We start from the raw sequence: 19260 nt of genomic DNA, 5'->3' as shown, positions 1-19260 counted from the left end.
CTGGTCACGTTAGCATGAAATCTAAATCAAATTACTGTTTCAATTAATAACTTGCAAATTCAAAGCATTTCAGACAAAATCTGCACATAACACCAACATGAGCGTATGTTAATGAAGACAGAGCACATATACATCATAGTGGTGTCAACTGTTGGATAAGACAATGTTTTCAAAAGGCAAAATTGCTGTGAGTTTTGGCTACTGCAGATTTATAAAGCTAGGGCATATGTTAAAATGGCATTCTGATATCAAGTTGTAGTATCTTGAAAAGCAATCTTTCTGAAATAATTTAGTGTCAAAGTAGGTGAGCAATAAAACATAAGTGCTCACTATGAGGCTGTGACAAAAGGGCTAATATAATCCATGGATATATAAATGTAGGAAAAATGAGTGACATCTTCATTTTTCTCTATAGCAAAGAAGAATTCATTCAAAAGGAAGATATATTGGGAAAAAATTGAACTTTTAAAAGTAGAACCAAAGACATATTCAAAAGCCATAGAAAATACCTACTGGGAGAGACTTAAATACTTCAACAGATTAAGTCCATTAAAAATAAAACTGAGAGACACTTGACTACAGCACAGTTATAAGAAGAAAATAGAGGGTATTCAGGGTACTTCAGCAGTCAAGAGGGTATAATAAAGGTTAAATGCTAAAGCTGGCCATGTTAGATAAGAAATTATGTATTCAGCTTTTCATACAAAAGGAGTGATCACCCTTTGAAACAACAGAAATTTTGAAACTTTTGCTGTTTGAAATCCTCATGTTTTTCAGACAAATATGATTTTCCTGTGTATGTGTGTTATGGACTAAGTCTAGAACAAGGAAAAGAGAAATGCCATTTTCGCAGGTAAATCAACACACAGTAGGTACACTTAGTCAAAGCTGAAAAACTGTGGAAAGCAGCCCTTCAATTTTAGATGTTTTCCCTATTTTTAAAACTTAATGAAGGTAGATTTGACCCAAAGCTATAGGGCTTCTGTCAAGTTGAATTGCTTCTTTTGTTTCATGTACTGCTTTACCAACATGTTTTGTCTAGCTCTATTCAGCTCAGAGGTAATGCTGTGAGATTTAGTGTCTTTGATTTACAGGTCTGATGAGACAATCAAATGATCTTGCCAAATTTAAAGTCTATAAATCTATCAATTTATTCTTATTAACAAAGGAACTTTGCAAGCTGATGTTTATCTACTGAAGTTTAATAACTTCTTCTTTTCCTAATAATCAATGAGTACATTCTCTCATATATTTCACTTCATTAAAAAGCCATTCTCTTTATCTGCTTATCTGAACTGCTGGAAGAGCACATCCATTCATGCATAAACTATTCAATGAATTTGAAAATAAAGCTTTATGTTTAGATTAGCGTCCCACAGTCTGATTTTGATGATTCCCTGCCTTCCTCATAAGTGATATGAACTTTAATACTGGGTAGTGTGGGCTAGTCTTTTAATGACACCGCATCTTTTGAAGCAAAAATAGTTTGACAAAAGTGTCACCAGACTTGTGGGTACCCTGGCAGCAAGTACTGAAGCTTCTCATGAGAAATTTTCTTACAAACCTGAAAAGCAACAGGAAGAATTTGAAAGCTGGGAAATGCAACACTAAGTACTTGGCAAAGTTCTCTTTTTATACTTAAATTCTGCTCTTCAAGATACCCCTCTGTGAGACAATGCAGGCGTCAGACTTCACTGTCTGTATTGGAAAACTGGGTTGCCTAATCTGTATAGGCAGAAGGCATAGCAGAGTTGAGGAGTTTCTATGGAGATGGGAATTGGTGAGGAAGTGCATTTTGTCCTGATTCATCCTGTCTTCCTGATTTTATAAGGGACCATTATAGCCATTTATCTCTCTCTGAAAAAAATTATGAAGCCTTTGGAAGCAATAGTGAAAGCAAGGTTTAAGTTTCACCTCAGATGAGGATGTCTGGTTTATTTTCACCAGGTCCAGCATTTCAAAATATACTTCACAACAGGATTTGGTTCTTAGACCTGACAGTGTCTGCTAAATATATTTAAGCTTGTAGGGTGGTTTTGACACTCAATAAGAGGTAACAGAAAATAAGATGCATTTTTCAAGTTACAGTAATGTCATTAACACTAACCATGCTATCAAACAATTGTACCCTACTCAAACTCCCTGCAGAGCAAGTCTGTTGAACACAACTTATTTTTTATAAGTATGTGTAGATGCCAGAAATGTCTGTGTTACTAACTAGGGAACGCAAACATGCAAATTAGAGATTCTTTGCATCTGTATACCTGAGGGATGGCTGGAAAGTTTGAGCCAGATTTCTCTAGTTTCAGAATATGTAGGATTACTCAAACTCTTATTTCCCTGTCTCCTGTGCATCTCCCAGGGAAGTTTTTTTTAGGAACTGAAATTTATAACTGGAAAAGGAAATTGTTTGCAGGAAGAGAGATCTACAAAGCTGGATTTTCTTTTGAAAGCCATTTGTTTGGCTGCTGTTACTGTGCATGGGTTTGAGGCTGTTTCCTTATCAACACATGTATCTTTTGAGAGACTGAAGAACTGGGGAGAGGAGTTAAAACATACCTTGATGGAGTCATCAAAGAGAAATATATGTCTGGCTTCAATTTAGCTCAGTTCAGGGACATAATATATGTGGTGGACATAATATATGTGGTGGGTGACGCTCATTTTCAAGGGCTTGTAAAGAAATATGTTTCCCAATTTGTATTCTTATGTAAAAGTTTTTCCCTTCGAATCTGTGAAGACCAGATGTTTTCTCAGGCTTTTCAAGCTGGAGAGGCTGAAAGGAGCCTTTTGCCTTCCTCCCCCACGCTGTCCCTCAGCAGAGTGGGATGTGGAGCTGATCCTGTGCTCCTGCCGGAGAGCACTAGCACTGCCCCGCACCCCACGGGCTCCTTTATTGGCCCTCCCAGCCCCGCCAGCACGCTCGATACGCTTCTGAATCTAAGCCTCATTTATTTAATAAAACAGGCTTTCCAGGAGAAAAATGTCAAAGTCCCAGTGGGAAGGAGGGAGGTGAAGGGAGGAAGCCCACAGAATTGCAAATTCTGGTCCACCTCTCTGAAAACTCACACCAGAGCTCAGGGAAGGTAAAGGGCCACCTCATAAAACAAGTTCCTCAAAAACTGAAGAGAGCAAGGGTTAAGAATTTCTGTAAAGCCATGTAAATCTTGGGGACAGGAAAACATGTGTGTATATATAGATGCATATCTCACAATGGCAGATAACCTGATCACAGTAGTTTTTTCTGAGTTTATTCTTGACATGCTCATCCCCTTTGTTTTTAAACTTTTGCAGTATAGTTTCATTTCCAATAGAAGCAGGATTGTAAAATAAGTTTAGATAATACAGAATAATCCATATATATTTAAAGGAATAGAATTTCATAGATATTTTAGTGTGCAGAAACAATAAAATTGTGGAACATTCAGCTCATATTAATAGCAACTAATACTTCATTACTGTTTCCAGTAAAACAGATCCCTTTTTAATATAAAGAAATTATTTTATACTGAGGCATTTTCAAAAGAAGAAGAAACAAAGATTATGGCAAATTATTTTAGTTTGCAGATTCAGAAGACACTATTTGAAATGTAATATTCTGTGTGTTTTTTAACAAACATAATAAATAACTTATTATTTACTTACAAAAACGTTTTTTCTTTTGGCCCTCTTTACTTCAGATTTTTACAATTACATGAAAATATTTTGAAGTTTTTCTAAATTAGATTGCTACCTTCCCCTTCTTTTTAGTTAATCAAAGATACTTCAACTGTGGTAGACATACAGTGGCTTTTTTGGCATATCCCTTCTCTCTTCTTCCCCTCTCTTCACAAGCCAATTCCTCAGCTTACTTGCCAGAACAATTCAGGAACCACATTCTCCTTGGGCAATGTGTATCACCTCAGCATTTTGTGGTTATACACATTTTACAGACTAAAAGATGCCAGGTAAGCCACCACTAGTTTTTTGTTTGTTTGCTTGTTTCTTGGAAACAGGGCTGGCAGGCCTAAACTCATTAAAAGTTATACAAAAATCAGCAGGTCAGCAGGGGAAGAAAAAGCATGCAGGAAAATCTGGCCTCTAGCAGAGACAGACTACAGCATTTTAATATTTTCCAACACAGATATTCCCAGTAATATCACAGGACCTTTAAAGAAAACAAAGTGGCACTGTAGTGTTCAAACATTGCTTTTGCAACCTACACACCTCACATTAACAGAAGCTCTAGTTTCCTACAGCTTTGGGGCAGCACAGTCCCCAGTCAGAGACAGAAGATGGGGACAGAAGGTAGGGGAGAGGAAATCCAGAACAGGGTAAAAGATGGGTATTGCAGATGACAGAACTGCATGATGGTGCCTAGTAATCGTGACATTAAATACAGTAATTTCACGAATACAAGCCGCACCATTTTGACCAAAATTTTGCTCCCATACTGGAAATGCAGCTAATATTCAGGTGCGGCCAATATGTGAATAATTTTCTGACATTTTCAACCCTGGGAGTGCAAACCAAGTCAGTGCAAACTGCGAAGTCAAGCTCCTGCCAGTACCTGCATTTACGCGGTTGTTACAAATTGTTACTCTGTTGCGCGGCGGGTGGAGCTGCTCTGTGCAGGCAGCACAGGGGCTCGGGAAGGTGGGGCAGCTCCCTCCTGCTGGCCCCGCGGCTCGGGGGGCTCCCGTCCCCGCATGCCGCTGCCGCAGTAGCAGGCAGGCTACATCCCTGGCTCCCATGGCCACCACGGGTGCCGGCGGGCTCTGTGCCCCCCCACCACCACGGGGCAGCGCTGGGCCGGGGTGACCGAGCCCAGCGGTGGCGGCGGCCGGCCTCGAGCATCCCCGCCGAGCGGCAGCGCCGAGCTGGGCCACCCAGCCCTGTCAGCAGCCCCAAGCCCTCATGGCCCGAGCCAAGCCAGTAAACCCCGCCCTGCCACAATTCTGTTACTATTTGGTAACTTTGTTGCACGTGGGTTCTCGCTGCGAACACAGAACGGCTTATACTCGGGTGCGGCTTATTTATGGACAAAAACCAAAATGTTTGCCAACACCCAGCGATGCGGCTTATACTCAGTGCGGCTTGTATTCGTGAATTTACTGTAATACCATACCATTTTAGAATGATTTTACTTATGATAATAGGTTTCATCATACAGATGCATACACATTGCTGTCTTCTAGTTTTCATATGAAATTATGAAAAAAAAGTCTAATATTGCATCTTGATGCAGCAGCCAAAACATATGTCACTAATCCAAATCTGTAATCAAATTGAAGGAGCTAGAAGGCATAAAATTAATTGTAACTTCCTCTAATTTCTTCAGGATGTGACACCAGAAAAGCCAAAGCAATAACAATTCTTCTAGTCTACATGCAGGAACAATCAATGGAAAAAAATTAAACCAGTCTGATTAAAGATGTATGACACGTGAAAACATCCTGCAAATAAGGCAAAGTCTGCTATGCATGACTGAGAGCAGTAAAACTGACACATCTCAACTCTACATGTAAATATTTGTAACAAGAGCTAAATGTCATCAGGCTCTGCTTTTCTGATAAGGTGTCAGTTTTAGAAGACAGAGCAGCTCATCCTTTCATGATGAGCAAACTGTTGAGGCAGCTGCTGTCCTTTATGCCTTATTTGTCTCCGCCAGACTAAAAAAGTGTTTGTAAAAAAGTGAAATGTTTTGTCTTCTTGCAAACACCAGAAAGAAGGGAAGGTAAAAGGAGAAGCTGTAGCTCAAGACGTGGCAGAGGTTGGTTTCTGGGTCTCAGTGAGGTGTTTCTGCTACTCTTGAGCAAGGGGAATGCCCTCTGGGTTTTTCTTCCATGAAGGTATCGGGGAAACCCAGCTAGGGAAATGCACAGCACAACAATGTTCCCAGAGTTATGCCCAGCTTTCCATTTCCCTTTTTATTGTCTCTTTTTTTCTGTCTCTTCTTTAACAGCTTCTCCATCCATCTGTCTTTTCTTGTTTCTCCCTTCTTTTCTGGGTTCTCACCCTTCCTCACCTTTCCACTGGTGTATTCTCCTCACAATCTTTCATTCCTTCACTGCCCCTCCAAATATACCATCTTTCTGTTGCCTTCACTTTGCATTAAGCCTCTACTCTGACACACCTCTTGTCTGTGTAGTTGGCAAGCTCTTCAGGAGAAAACCACTGGGTCCTCTGAGACCATGTTTTCATGACAGGTAACAGTAGATCTGTGGTCAGTGAGGTTTTGAACCTGAGGAGGTCGCACGACTGAGCTTTGGGAGCACCTGATCTGGGGTTTATGCTGACTCTGCCAGTACTGAGAAAACAGGCTGCAGTTGGTTTGGTACCACAGTGGATGGCTGGGGAAAGCATTATTTCATAAAGCATCAGCATTTTGGCTTCTCTGGCTCTGGTGCTTTTGATCCAGTAGTGGGAACCCTGAAGCAGGATTTATTGTGTTCTTGAATAACAGCCCAAAATTGTGGGGCACATAGCAAGATGAAGTTTACCTCAGCTTGCTCCTCAGGCACTTTTGGAAGAAGCATTATTTTATTACTAATGGTAATAGTAGTAATAATATTAATAATTGCTCTGTTCTTTAAGCCAACAGCCATTCAGCTGGTGCCTAAATTGTTGAAAATAACCTGGAAACATAATCAACTCAAACCACACTCTCTGCTTCCTGCAGGGGAAGCCTCTAGCATGGTGCTAGAGATGGTGAAGAAGTTTCTGTTCCTGAGCTGCTTTTATATACCAAGCCCTCTGGAGGAGAGCAGGGCCACTCTCTCACATGGAAATCAGCCAGGCCACATATTTGTCCCAACATGCTCGGAAATTGCCAGGAAAATGAAGGTGAAAGATTGTTCCCTGTGTCTGGAACTGCTTGACTACCCTGAAATCTGTTGATCAAAATTTCACCATCATTTCCCTGCAATAAATACCAAAAGCCTATAAAAGGCTGCAAACATTGCGTAACTGGAAAAAAAAAATTGAGCTAAGAGCCCTACAAGATTAGCTGGAATGATGCTGTGCTTGGAAATGGAGCTTCTGACTGGGTGGTAGAGTATCCTGTGGTTTCAGCCTGCTGGGATTCAATACCTGTTTGAACACAGAGATAACCACATAGCGTACTGCTTTCAGCACATCTCCTTTCCTCTAGACTCCCATACCTCTGCCAGGGTCACCCAACAGAGCTGTACCATCTGTGCCCTGTGGAGTCCGCAGTGTATCTGTGGCTGCCAAGCACACAGTCCTAGTAGCAATCTGCAGCTGGCCTGTGATAAGCAATGATGTTGGCTAAGAGACCTTGACAAGGGGACAGTGTCTCCTTTTTACTTTCAGACTACAGATCTGCATGGGGGGAGGAAAAAGAACACAACCAAAAAAGAAAAGAAAATAAATTCTGGAAACAAAAATGGGTAGCCCTAATTCTCCGAGTATAATCTGCTGTAGTATCAAAGATATCACATGGTATTGAAGGCATATGAACTTAACTGTGCCCAGCATGCAAAAATCAGACCTTTCCTATGACTGAGATATGAGTTGCTTAACCACAAGCCCCAGAATCTGTGACAGTTCAAGCACAGTCAGTTTTTATATGTCTGAGCTCTTGGACAGCTGGATCTTGGCTGGGTTGCACTGTGGTTAAAATTAATTGCAGTCCTTTGTCATATTACCTTTGCTGAGGGTTAACACCCTCCTCTGAGGCTGAAACAGAGGACCTGAGAGAAGGAGCCGTGGCATAGCTCAGAACCACAACAAATTCTAACTAACCATGAGCTTTTTCTAGCATATACCTGCATCTGGATTGTGGTACAAAGTACAATGGGATTTAATAACTGCCATTAAATTGGCAGCCAGCCCTGCTCCTAGAGAGGGTTCATATATTTAAGAACTATGCAAATTATGCAGTATGCATGTGACCAAATTCTTTGTAGAGGAAAATCCCTGGGACTGTGTTAAATTAAATAGGATTATGGCTTTCACTAATCTGTATCCAGTGTGACCATACAAGGGTATTAGTTTGATAATATTTAAGGACTTAGCTCTACGGCAGCAGCAATCAGCTGTCTAAGCTCAGCGCCTGTGTTGTCAGTGAAAATCTCAACTATTAAAGAGATTGTTATTTACATTGCCCGAATTAAACATGTGACACTCACCAGCTGGCAAATTTAGCACAACCAAGTTATGCACAGGTCAAGCCATTTTTTCCTTCTGGAATAAGTAGAAAGAGCAAATGGTGTGATGTGACTCCTGTGAGCAGTACTGCTCAGCCCTGCTCTTCTGAAGGTGTGGGCAGTGCTCCCATCAGCTCAGTGGGAGTGGAGACACACCAGTGTGATACTATCAAAAACCTCACCCTTTCACCCCAAGTCTTTTCCCTGAGTGGCACAGATGGATTTTTAGAGTATTTAGAAATATACATGGTATCTGACCTGGAAGCTGTCCTGTCAACTCAGTATTTGTTTACCAGGAATTACAATGCTCATCTGTCTCCAGTCACTGAAATCAGAAGTAATTGTGGTATACCCTGACAAACACTGTCATTGTAATTGTTCTCTCCAAAGAAAGCAAACAGATAACTCTCTTCAAGCCCATTTCTGCACAAACACACACACGTGTGTATAAATACATATGTACACATGCTTAACTGGAAAATATTAAGAGCCTTCTCAAACGTAAATCCTAGCAATGAAATTTGAAAAAGAAGCAGAGCAGGAAAAGGAAGTAAGCCACAGCTCAGTTTAAAAGCCATTCAAATTTTCCCACTGATTTCAGTGAAACAAAGATTTTCATTACCTGTATTTAAAGTAATATTATTTCAGTAAATGGATGACATAATCAGACCATTTTTCTATCTTTTACCATTTTTTATTGTGCTAAAGCTATAAAAAGTCTAAAATTACACCTTCGATTATCTTTTATTCATGGCGTTTTTACCAAAAATAGAATAAAACTGATAAGAAATCACTCTTACTCCAAGAATGGGTTACACAAAAACATCACCTTTTCCATTGTGATTGTGTTCTTAAGGTATTCAAATCTGCATGTTTTTAACAGGAGAGAAAAATATTTTTAAATATTTCCATTACTTCTACAGCCAGCACAGCTAAAATGAAACAATATGTTTAGCATCTTCTCACATGTCTTTTGTTTTCACTCTACCTGAAGGTCACATTTCTAAAAGAGACATCTGTATAAAGCCTATTGAGGATAACTGTGATTTTAGTGTGGGCTGCAGAATGATCACTCATGAAAATACAGAGTACAAGATGTAGTGGGTTGATTCTTTACTCCCAGATAAGGCTTGCAGGACTGCCAGGACAAAATATCCTTTGTGTTTAAATGGAATAGCCATGCAGCAAAGGTCAGTCAGGGACACAAGCACAGAAGAAGTCCAGAGCACCCTTCCAGTCCATCTTATTGGGTCCATCCTTTGCATAGCCCTATCAAGACAGATCTAATCTGTCCCATCATTCTAAAATTCTCATGCAGCTGGCTATGTTACACTAACAGGAAAGATACTATGCCCAAAGTAGCCTTGCTCAGTTGGGCACAACAGGTGACTTCTGCAATGTTAGCATGCTGTCTGATCACCTCACTGTCATTATCACCTCACTTCCAACTGCACATGCAGCTCATACAGCAAATATAGATATGCTCCATCCAGTTACTCTGCACATGGTTCATAGATTTACAGTGAACTCTCTATGATTAAAATCCGGCTTCTCCATTTTGTTATTTGACTCATTTTTATTCTTATCTTATAATGAGTTGATTGGTTTGCTATGGGATTGAGTGACCCAGATGAAACAGCTAGGAAATATCTGAATATACCTCAGCTAATTTTTCTTCTGGCTTAGTTAACCAGGCAGGATTTTAAACAAAAGGGGTAAAAGAAATACGAACGTGAGTTGGAGTTGTACCAAATTTCCTTAGACAGTCTTTCCTAAAATCATCAGGAACGCTGCTTATGCTTCCTTAAGCTTTCAGTATGCTTTCCAGATGGATATTTTGAGATCCCAGCTCTATAAGCAAAACCATCCAGCTGCAATAAATGTGTGTCTGGACAGGTTCTTCATCGTACCCTGGAGCCACCTGAACTTATGGCAACTCCCAAGGATTCATACAGCTATGCCAATGCTGGGGCTCTTCTCCAGAAGTCACACAAGATGTGTCTGCTCCTGTTTTATTTCTCGTTTTAAAACTCAGAGAAAAGTCTGGCATAGACAACACAGATCTAAGTTAGAAATATTTTATTATCACATTGACAACAACAGTGTCAAATGGCTAGATGCTAAACTACATTTATTTAAAATAATACTCAACAAGCTATTTGGAGAACTCTGAAGTTTGCATCACTATATTTTTCAATGCTATGAGGCATTTTATAAAGGTCTCATCCTGACTTGAGTCACAAGAGTATTTGACTTATAAGCAAATTACTATATCATTGAAATGGCACAATGATAATGTCAGTGAGAGCAGTTTCCAGAGCTGTGTACTGTAGGTGTGAAAAAGGGCTTTGGACAGGATCATCTCTCCTGTTGAGGAGGGATTCCTAGATACTGGAAAGTCTTCATGTTGGAGTCACCTCAGTGGTGCCAAGCATGACAGTGGATCTCAATGCAACCAAATACCACAGAGACAGAATATTTTATTGTGCCAATATTTATTAAATTCCCTGAATTAGAGATTTTGAATAACTCCAATTGGTGTTGTGCATTGAGGTATATTCTCTAGTAATTACTTTATCTGGGAAAAGACAGCATTTGTTTTGCTAAGACAAGTAGAAAATCCTCTGCCTGAGAACCAAAATGGAAACAGAACAACTTATTTACATTAGAAAAATTTTACCTATCAATTAATTTGCAGTACTGTCTCTTACTTGAACAGGAACAGACAGAGGTTATGACTCTATGCCTCCCCATAATTGTTTTTGTACATCAAGTATGTTGCCAAGAAACATCTTTGTGTTTTGGCTTAATGTTTTTATCTTTAGGAGATTTTTCAAATACCAAGAATACAAACAAACAAACAAACAAACAAAAAAAAAACCCAAAAACAAACAAACAAAAAAAAGAGCTTCAAACATACCTGTGTTCTCACTTTCAATGTCTCAAAGCAAATCCTAAAGATATGGGAGCAGCTCATAACTAATTTTGAACATGGAAAAATTGACATTCAGTAGTTTGCACATGTACAGTTAAACTGCAAGAATAGTCTCTGCAGTGATTTCAGTCTGGGCCAGCTTGAATTCTCCTGGCAGTTTTTGGGCAGAGTCTGGAAGCTGGCGCAGTACAGACATAGGCAGTTTGCAGGTGGTCATTGTTCAGAAAATAAAGTAATTGGGTAGATGTGGAATGCTCCATGCCAGGCTCTTCAATGCCAGAGAGCATTTGTTGGCACTTTTAAATTTACTAGAGTGAATATAAGCCATGTGTTCCCTTTTCTCATTGTCGAAAGAATAGAATGAGGAAAATTAAAAACAACTGCCAATATATCAATTTATCCTGAGTTTTAAGGTGCAAGGGAAAAACAGGCTGCTAATCATATTGTTATAGACGCAGCTTAAAGGCCAAATTCATCCTTGTTCTAAATTCACTGACCTTTATTTCTATTTCAGATCAATAATAATAAAATATTGGCAAGTAACATGAAATAAGTTCCTCACAACCTTTGAGCAATGATTTGTCATCCAAAAAGTTAGGCTAGAATTGAAGTGGTTTGATAGGAATGAATCCTCTTAAGATGAATAGATATGTCAGGGTCCACCTCTAACAGGGTAATATAGTTGTTTACTTCATTTGTAAAAAGGCTACCATAATTTTTCCTGGTGAAAATTAATTCTCAAGACATTAAAAAAATCAATTACCTAGCACAAAGCTTTCTTCCTAATGATGTTAGGTACAGAAAATTCAATCTGGATCTTGAAATTATGGTCGGAGCTTCTTCTAGATTTATGCATGTACCACTTAAAGGTTTTGTGAGTAACCATTTGCTCAGTCCCACTGAAAATGATGGCACAAAAGAGAATCTGCCTCTGTAAGCACCACTTGGGTGTGAAAAAGAAAACAGAGCCCACTTTTCAATCATACTATTCCTTCCCCACTGCCACATCTATCTTTCACATTACCAGCTGTAACTCCACAGAACAATAATAACCTCTCTGTTAAAAAGCCATTTATAAATCACCATTTTTCTGATTTAAACAACACTTTTTTTTTGCATAAGAGTGTTATTCTAGCTATGGATTCCCAGCTGTATGAAGACAGTTTCATACCCAAGTTGAATGTCATGTATTACTTATAGAACTTGCTAAATATGCAAAAGACCAAAACTGACTAGCACTGATTTATGGGTACAATATTTCTCATACAAAATTACACAAAGAAACCACAGAATGTCACATTTTATTTAAACGTAATTAATTTGCAATGTGACTTTGGCTTTTTGGATGTGTACATATGAAGCAATTCTTCACAGGAATTCTATCAGAGTGTAAACTAAAAGGACTTCAAATGTTGTCAGGTGCAAGTCATTGTAACTCATTTTACCTTAAGCATGAAGCTTGATTTCACTGAAATGTCTCCACTGGTAGGACCTCTCTAAACCACAGTGCTGACCTCTCCCCCAGTGAAACTAAACAAAATACCCCATATTCCAGTGTGAACATGATTCAAGCAGTCATCTGGACCTAAGGACACACTATCAAACCAACACAACAGGAAATGTGAAAAATTATCAGAGATCGTAGTGGTATTTGTGAAACAATAAATTCTTCTTAGACAGTGTTTATAAACATACATTGTTGATCTGAATACTTCAACAGTGACTTAACATTTACAGACCAGAGATATAAATATTAACTCATCTTTATGCCCAAAGCACATCTTTTACCTGTTGCGTTTTACTGGATGAATCTCTTGTCACTCCTGTGCTCTCAAAAGACTAAAAATTTAGAAGTATGTGGGATAATAATGAGAGTGATTAAACACAGAAGTAAAATATGGGATTTTTAGACAAACTTCTTAGGAATTTTGAAATTTAGTGGGGGGGAAAGGATAGACTTAACTAAAAACAAAACCACTGCCTGAAACCCAAAGCAATTATCAGAAACACGTAACACTAAATCTCTGTACCGGAAGATTGCAATAACTCTACTAAAAAGTCAACTTAAATCCACTGTTAAAAGAGTCTTAGTTGAGACTAAGAGGAATAAAAATGCAGCACCATTACATTATCAGATTCTATTAGAATAGTTAATTGCTCACATTTACCGTGATTTCATAATCTCCCATTATGGCAGCTGCAGGGAGGAGACAGAGCAGAGGACATGTGAAGTCTTGGCACTGAAATAACAGAATCTGTGTTAAAGGCTTATTAAGACTATTTAATCCGTTTCCCTGCTGATTATGGATTGTCCTCCATTGTACACTTCCTAGTGTTTTGTCTAACCTAGTTTTAAATATCTCAAGCAATGGGAATGTCTTCAGTTCCCTTAGGAGATTACTTCAAGGCTAATGGATTTCACTGGCAAAGATGCCTTTTGATCTCCTGCCTACATTTGCCCTTACTTTATTCCTTTTGATTAAGAAAGTTTCTTTCCTTCTCTTTTTTTTTTTTTTTTTTTTTGGTGTGTGTGACAGATATGAGATACCCCATGAATATTAGAAATTCCACTCCCTTCCCCATTTTTTCAGTGATAGGCATTTTTTGAGTGAGGGATCTAGATGATTTCTCATCCAGATAAAGCCAGTAGCAAGCTGCCAGCAGTGCTAACAGTCAGTATAGTCATACTTCTTTGGCTGCTGCTGTGCCACTAGAAGTGGTTTCCATATGCAGCCCTCAGCCAGCTACTTGTCACCACCCTCTTCCTAGAGGTTATGCACACCCTCCCACTCCTGATTTTCTGGCTGAACTATTGCTAGAATTGCTGCTTAAAATGAGCCTACTTACTTAAAGCCTGTTTAAACTGTGAATTATTGTTTACCCATCTCTTTCTGGCTGACATGGGCTAGACAATCCTCCCAGCTCCATCTCATCTAGCTCAGGGGAGAGATGGTAACCCCCAGCAAGGCAGTGGCGATCTTTGATGCAGCAGAAAGGAAAATGCCAATGCAAGCATTCACATTTGCCTCCCTGCTCCTGGTGGAAACTGGGAACGACCAGTGATGAGACAATTAGAGATTGCAAGGAGACAGTTGCATCTTTTCCAGACTGAAGGTGCCTACCTGAGCTTTGCACAAAAGTCATTCTGGTTTGTGTTGCATAAGCAACTTGCTTCTTCACCTACTTTGATAAGATTGCTTACAGTAAAATTACTTTATTTTGAAAAAAATTTTGCATTTTTTTTTTCACTACAGATGCTGACCATAACTCTGAAAAGAGGACACACACAGAGTTGGGTGGTGCAGTGCCAGGTACCATGGCTGTGCATGCTGTTCTTCCAGCTTAGCTTGAGTGAGGATGGGAGACCCACACTAAAGCCAAACAGAAGATTCAGTCTGTCACTGGAAGTATTATGTTTCTGTAGAACACTCAAACTGTGTTGAGTTATTTTTATATTTTATAAATACTCTAGATGCCATCATGAGACACCTCAGTGATAGAAATCACTAAGAATTAGGAAGCAGAGCATTTTTAATAAATGTAACAACACACTGTCCCTGTCGCTGAAATAAGAATTTCTGTCTGCAAAGTATAACCATTAAGAGAAATTTGAGTATTTAGGACTCTTTAATGCTTTGCAAATGGCTGAGGATGGGGTGATAAATGCATTTTTTCCCCCGGCCTGTTCCAAATTATAATGTTTTGCCAACATAGCTATGTCAGTTGCCGGTGTGAAAAATTCACGTCCCCAGCAGATATTGCTATGTTTGCAGAACTCCTGGTGTGGACATAACTTTGCCAGAAGGAGAGAGCTTATATTGGCTCAACTTACATCACTTAGGGAGGTGGTGTAACTATGCCAGAAAAACTCCTTCTGTCAGTTTGAACAGTATGTGCTGCGGGGTGCTCTGCCAGCGACAGCAATGGCAGAGCTGTGGGGTAGACAACACCATGATCCTTGTCGCCCCATACATTCACTTTTAATTAGCAGATTAATCAACATGCCACATTTGAGAAAAGCATCTCATCAAAGACTGCTGCATTTATTGACATCCTCAGTCTGCCTGTCTGCTAATATATCAGAACTGCTACTTTGATGCCTGTCTTGAAACAAGAAACCATGTGCTACTCAAATGTGTACTCTTGGAAACCAGACAGCTTAAATTATGACCTCCCTAGGTGTGTTGGCACCTTTTTTTGCAGTCATATAATTTTATGTTTTCTTGTTTCCCTTCTTGGCATCTGCTGGCCTCCAGATCTGTATTTTGGAAGTGTAGTTCATCCATCCAATCCATCCAATCTCTCCTGACTCTGTCAAAGATCTTTTTGATCTCTGTCAAAGATATTTTTGATTTATTCTGATATAAGATTAATTGAAATAATATTTTTTAAATAAAAGAGAAAATAATTGTTGCATTAAATACTCTGAAGTGTCTTTAATATGTCCTTGGTGTACTTTTCTCCAAAATATCACATCATCTTCATTCACATGACTCTGAATGCTACACATGCCTGAAATGTATATAGATAGATACTGATTGCAGCAGTTGGTTTCAGTATCAGCTGGTTCCTTCCTCTAGCTAGAGCGTGCCTGGCAGTTCTTTCCGGTGCTGTGTGACCTCTGTGTTTATGTCTAATATCCTGTCTCCATTTACCAGAGAGCTGTAATATCATGCACACTTGGTAACATTTATGAAATGCATACAAGCAATAAAAGTATTGCTTAGGGAAGCAATAGTAAGGAAAATATTTCCATGGGAGTGTTCATTTGAACTAGGTCTGCCTTCCATACTTAGTTGCTTCAGCTTTACTTTTTATAACTGTGACAGAATGACTTGCAATAATTCAATCTGAGGAGAAATACATGCCTCTCTAGAAAATGGGGTGGTACCTGGTATTTAGGAAAATAGAGAAGATGTCTATCATTGTTACTATTATTACTATTATTACTATTATTACTGTCCAGCATGTTTCTGGATGTCACCTTAAAAGCAGGAGAGCTTATATCTGCAATGGCACCTAGAACAAGAACCAGGAAAATTCCCAACAGTTCATAATACAAGTGGTTTTGGGCCAGCAGCTCTTCCACTTGCTCATTTCTTTTTAGCTGCAGTGTCATCTACACTGTACCACTGATTGTGTTTATTGAAGAAAATATAAAGGAGAACATCACAACCTCAAAGCATCACTGAATTTCATTGTATCTTATCAATGTACATACCAGTAGGTTAGGAATTAGAACAAGTGGAACAGAATTTATTTGGAAGAAGGAAAATGCGATGATAAATGACCCTCACAGTTCTGACATTTGCTTGGAAAACAAACAAAAGCAGTGCCACATTAAATACATATGGCATGTGTAAATATGTAAAACTAGCAGACGCATTCAGAACAAACAAAAATGTTATATTTGTGATCAGGTATCTGGAAAAGTTTTAGATTAAGACTTTTTTTTCCCATTTTCTAAATCACTCTGAATAGTACCCTTAAACCGGTATGATCATATGCATTTAAATAATAATTAATTTCAAAATAAATTGCACAAAGGCTATGGTAAAATTAATGAAGAAGGCCCCTCTAGGCTATAATTAATGCCAAAATAGACCCACACTGAAAGTAAATTGGAACAAAATTTCCAGTTGCACTCTGTGTGAACATCAGTGAAAGGAGGCTATGGTTTCTTTAAATCATGTAGAGAAGTAAGATGACTATCATGCTATTTTTTTACAGTGATTTCATTTCCTGAGAGTACAGTTTACTTTAAAAGTTTGCTAATAACTTAATTAACTAACAAGCTTAGACTCTGAGGCTCTTACTCCTGCCAGTCTCTGCTTCACACAGATATGGCTGTATTAAATTGGCTTTGTCACAGAACTGTTCTCTCTTCCTCCATCTTCATGGTGTGACACAAACTTAATTTACAGGCAAACTTGAATAGGTCCTTTAAAACTTGATGATGGGATATGTCTCTCTATGCCTCAATTATGCAAAAAGCTATGAAAGGAGCTTAAGGAAGAAGAAATATTTTAGCCTAAAGAAAGGCTTCTAATACACAAAATGAAGCAAAAATTAAAACTCTTTTACACACAGAAGATGTGGCAGTGCAGGCAGGCCACCATCTTACTGATGTATTCTCACTGAGCAGGACTGTTACATTTCAGAGCACGAGGATATTTGGAAAGAATAGCTGGGATCAGCCAATTTGTTAACCTCTCTGCTAATACTGCAGGCTGTGGTGGTGTTTGTAATGTGGGCACCTGTTCAAAAAAGAGCGGAACAGAGGCAACTCCCTTTACACAAACTTTTCCATTTTGTGAACCACATCTTAAATGAGACCACATCCCTCCCATACAGACTGAGGGCCACCTCCCATAACCAGCTAATATTCCTGTAACAGCTACAATAACTGAGTTTATGAACTCAGTGGAGAAGTAAAAAGAAAAAAAAATAATAATAAAAAAATAAACAGACTGGAATGAAAGGCTTTAATTTCTTTTCATTTTATTTTCTGTCTGGAAGTGAGACAGCCACAGCTCTCTCCTGCTGACAGGTGTCCTCTCTTTGACATCTGTCAGACTGGGAGGTGCTTTGTGCACCATCAATAACCACTGTCTGCAGAAGACAAGGACATGGTGTGATGACAGCTGAGCTAGATGTCACCTGAGTGAGACATCTAACTGCAGCATCTGTCCTAGGGGAAACCACCTCCAGAACCAGAGACAGAGGGAAAAAGTCTTACTTGAATTTATCTGTTGTCTCCATCCACCGCCAAGGAACTCAGCCATTCACCTTAGCTTTTCTCACCTCCTGCATTTGGCACAACTCAAGGGCCTAAAATATGGTCAGCTTTACCTATCAGCTAGTACCGAGATCCATGTGCCATAGGGAAAATACAGTGAATCATAAAAAATGCCTTGCAAAAGCCAAAGATGCTCTGGGAACTGTCCCAAGGTGAACTTGCTGTGGGGACTGAACTTGCTGCAGCTCCAGGAATTCCCGCTCCAACACGCAAACAACATGTGATTTACTGTATCTGTTGCAGTTCTAAGTTTAAAATGTTTACTGCACTCCTGATGCTTTATCCACTCTGAAACAAAAATATTTTCCAACAGAGTGTTGAGCTGTGGCTAACTTCATAAAATGTCTGTTGGTGACTTACTGGGAAATGAACAAATAAACAAACCAAAAAAAAACCCCAACCCCAAACCATTACAACACAAAAAGACAAAAACAACAAACCACCAGAAACATTTAATTTCCTCCACAATGAAGATGAATTCCTCTGAGTCTTTAAAAGTCCCTCAGCGCTCACTGTCCTTCCCAAACCCTCTCTCGTCTCCACAACATGTCATTTGTAGCTCATTTTCAATTGGGCAATTAATAAAGCCATGCTAACCTAACTGGGGTTTTTTTTTATTATTATTTGCTTGTTTGTGGGGTTTTCTGGTGTGTTTTACCCGGGAAATTCCTTAGGAGCGGTTTAACAGCTTCCCTCTGCGCGGGGCTCGCAAACGCCGCGCCCGGGCGGCTGCGGCAGAGGGACGCGGTCCGGGGGCGGCGGGGAGGATGAGGAAGGACCGCAGGATGAGGAAGGACGGGCGGACTCACCTGGCGGGGGCTATGGGGAGGATGAGGAAGGGCCGGGCGGACTCACCTGGCGGGAGGCGGAGGCTGGGGCCGGGCAGGAGCGGAGCAGGAGCCCGGCGAGGCGGCGGAGCGGGCGGGCCGAGCGCTCCCGCCGCGGTGCCCGGAGCGCCGCGCCCGGCTCGCCCTGCCCCGCTCCCGCGGCGCCGCCAAGGTCACGCCGCAGCCCGGCTCACCGCTCAGGCACCGCGCTCACCTTGCCGCTGCCCTGCACGTATGTGTCAGCTTGCCTAGAATGTTTCAGATCTTGGGTTAGTCTCAGGGAAATTTTGGATTATTGAAACAGGTTTGGTTTATAGAGCTGTTTTGTCCTGATGCCTTCAGAGAAAATCACTTGGGAAAATCCCTTGGTAAAGTACAAGTTCTACCATTGTATAATGAATCACTTAGAAAACATTACTATGGCTGATATTTTTGGGGACGATTTTATAGAAAAGACAAAGTTATTCTCCAGCTTCAGGAGAGAGAGCCCTAATCTAAACCAAATCTAACTCTAAGCCAAGTTACTTCTGTGAGGTTATACCAGTGATG

At 39.9% G+C, this 19260-nt stretch overlaps 1 protein-coding gene across 3 annotated transcripts in view; it reads right to left on the bottom strand.

Moving 5' to 3' along the window:
• SULF1 (sulfatase 1) overlaps window positions 1-18800 on the bottom strand; it is a 186040-nt gene extending 167240 nt beyond the window's left edge. For 2 of the 3 annotated variants that reach the window (XM_033080115.1, XM_033080149.1), the window contains exon 1: window positions 18740-18800. The gene's annotated coding sequence lies outside the window, so the exon portion shown is untranslated. The remainder of the gene's footprint in view (window positions 1-18739) is intronic. The other variant, XM_033080131.1, reaches the window with a different exon arrangement.
• Between the last annotated feature and the right edge of the window lie 460 nt (window positions 18801-19260).

This window comes from Catharus ustulatus, chromosome 1 (assembly GCF_009819885.2).
Source record: "Catharus ustulatus isolate bCatUst1 chromosome 1, bCatUst1.pri.v2, whole genome shotgun sequence".
NCBI lineage: Eukaryota > Metazoa > Chordata > Aves > Passeriformes > Turdidae > Catharus > Catharus ustulatus.
Note: the sequence above shows the minus strand (reverse complement) of the source record. Positions and strands in the feature narration are given on the sequence as shown.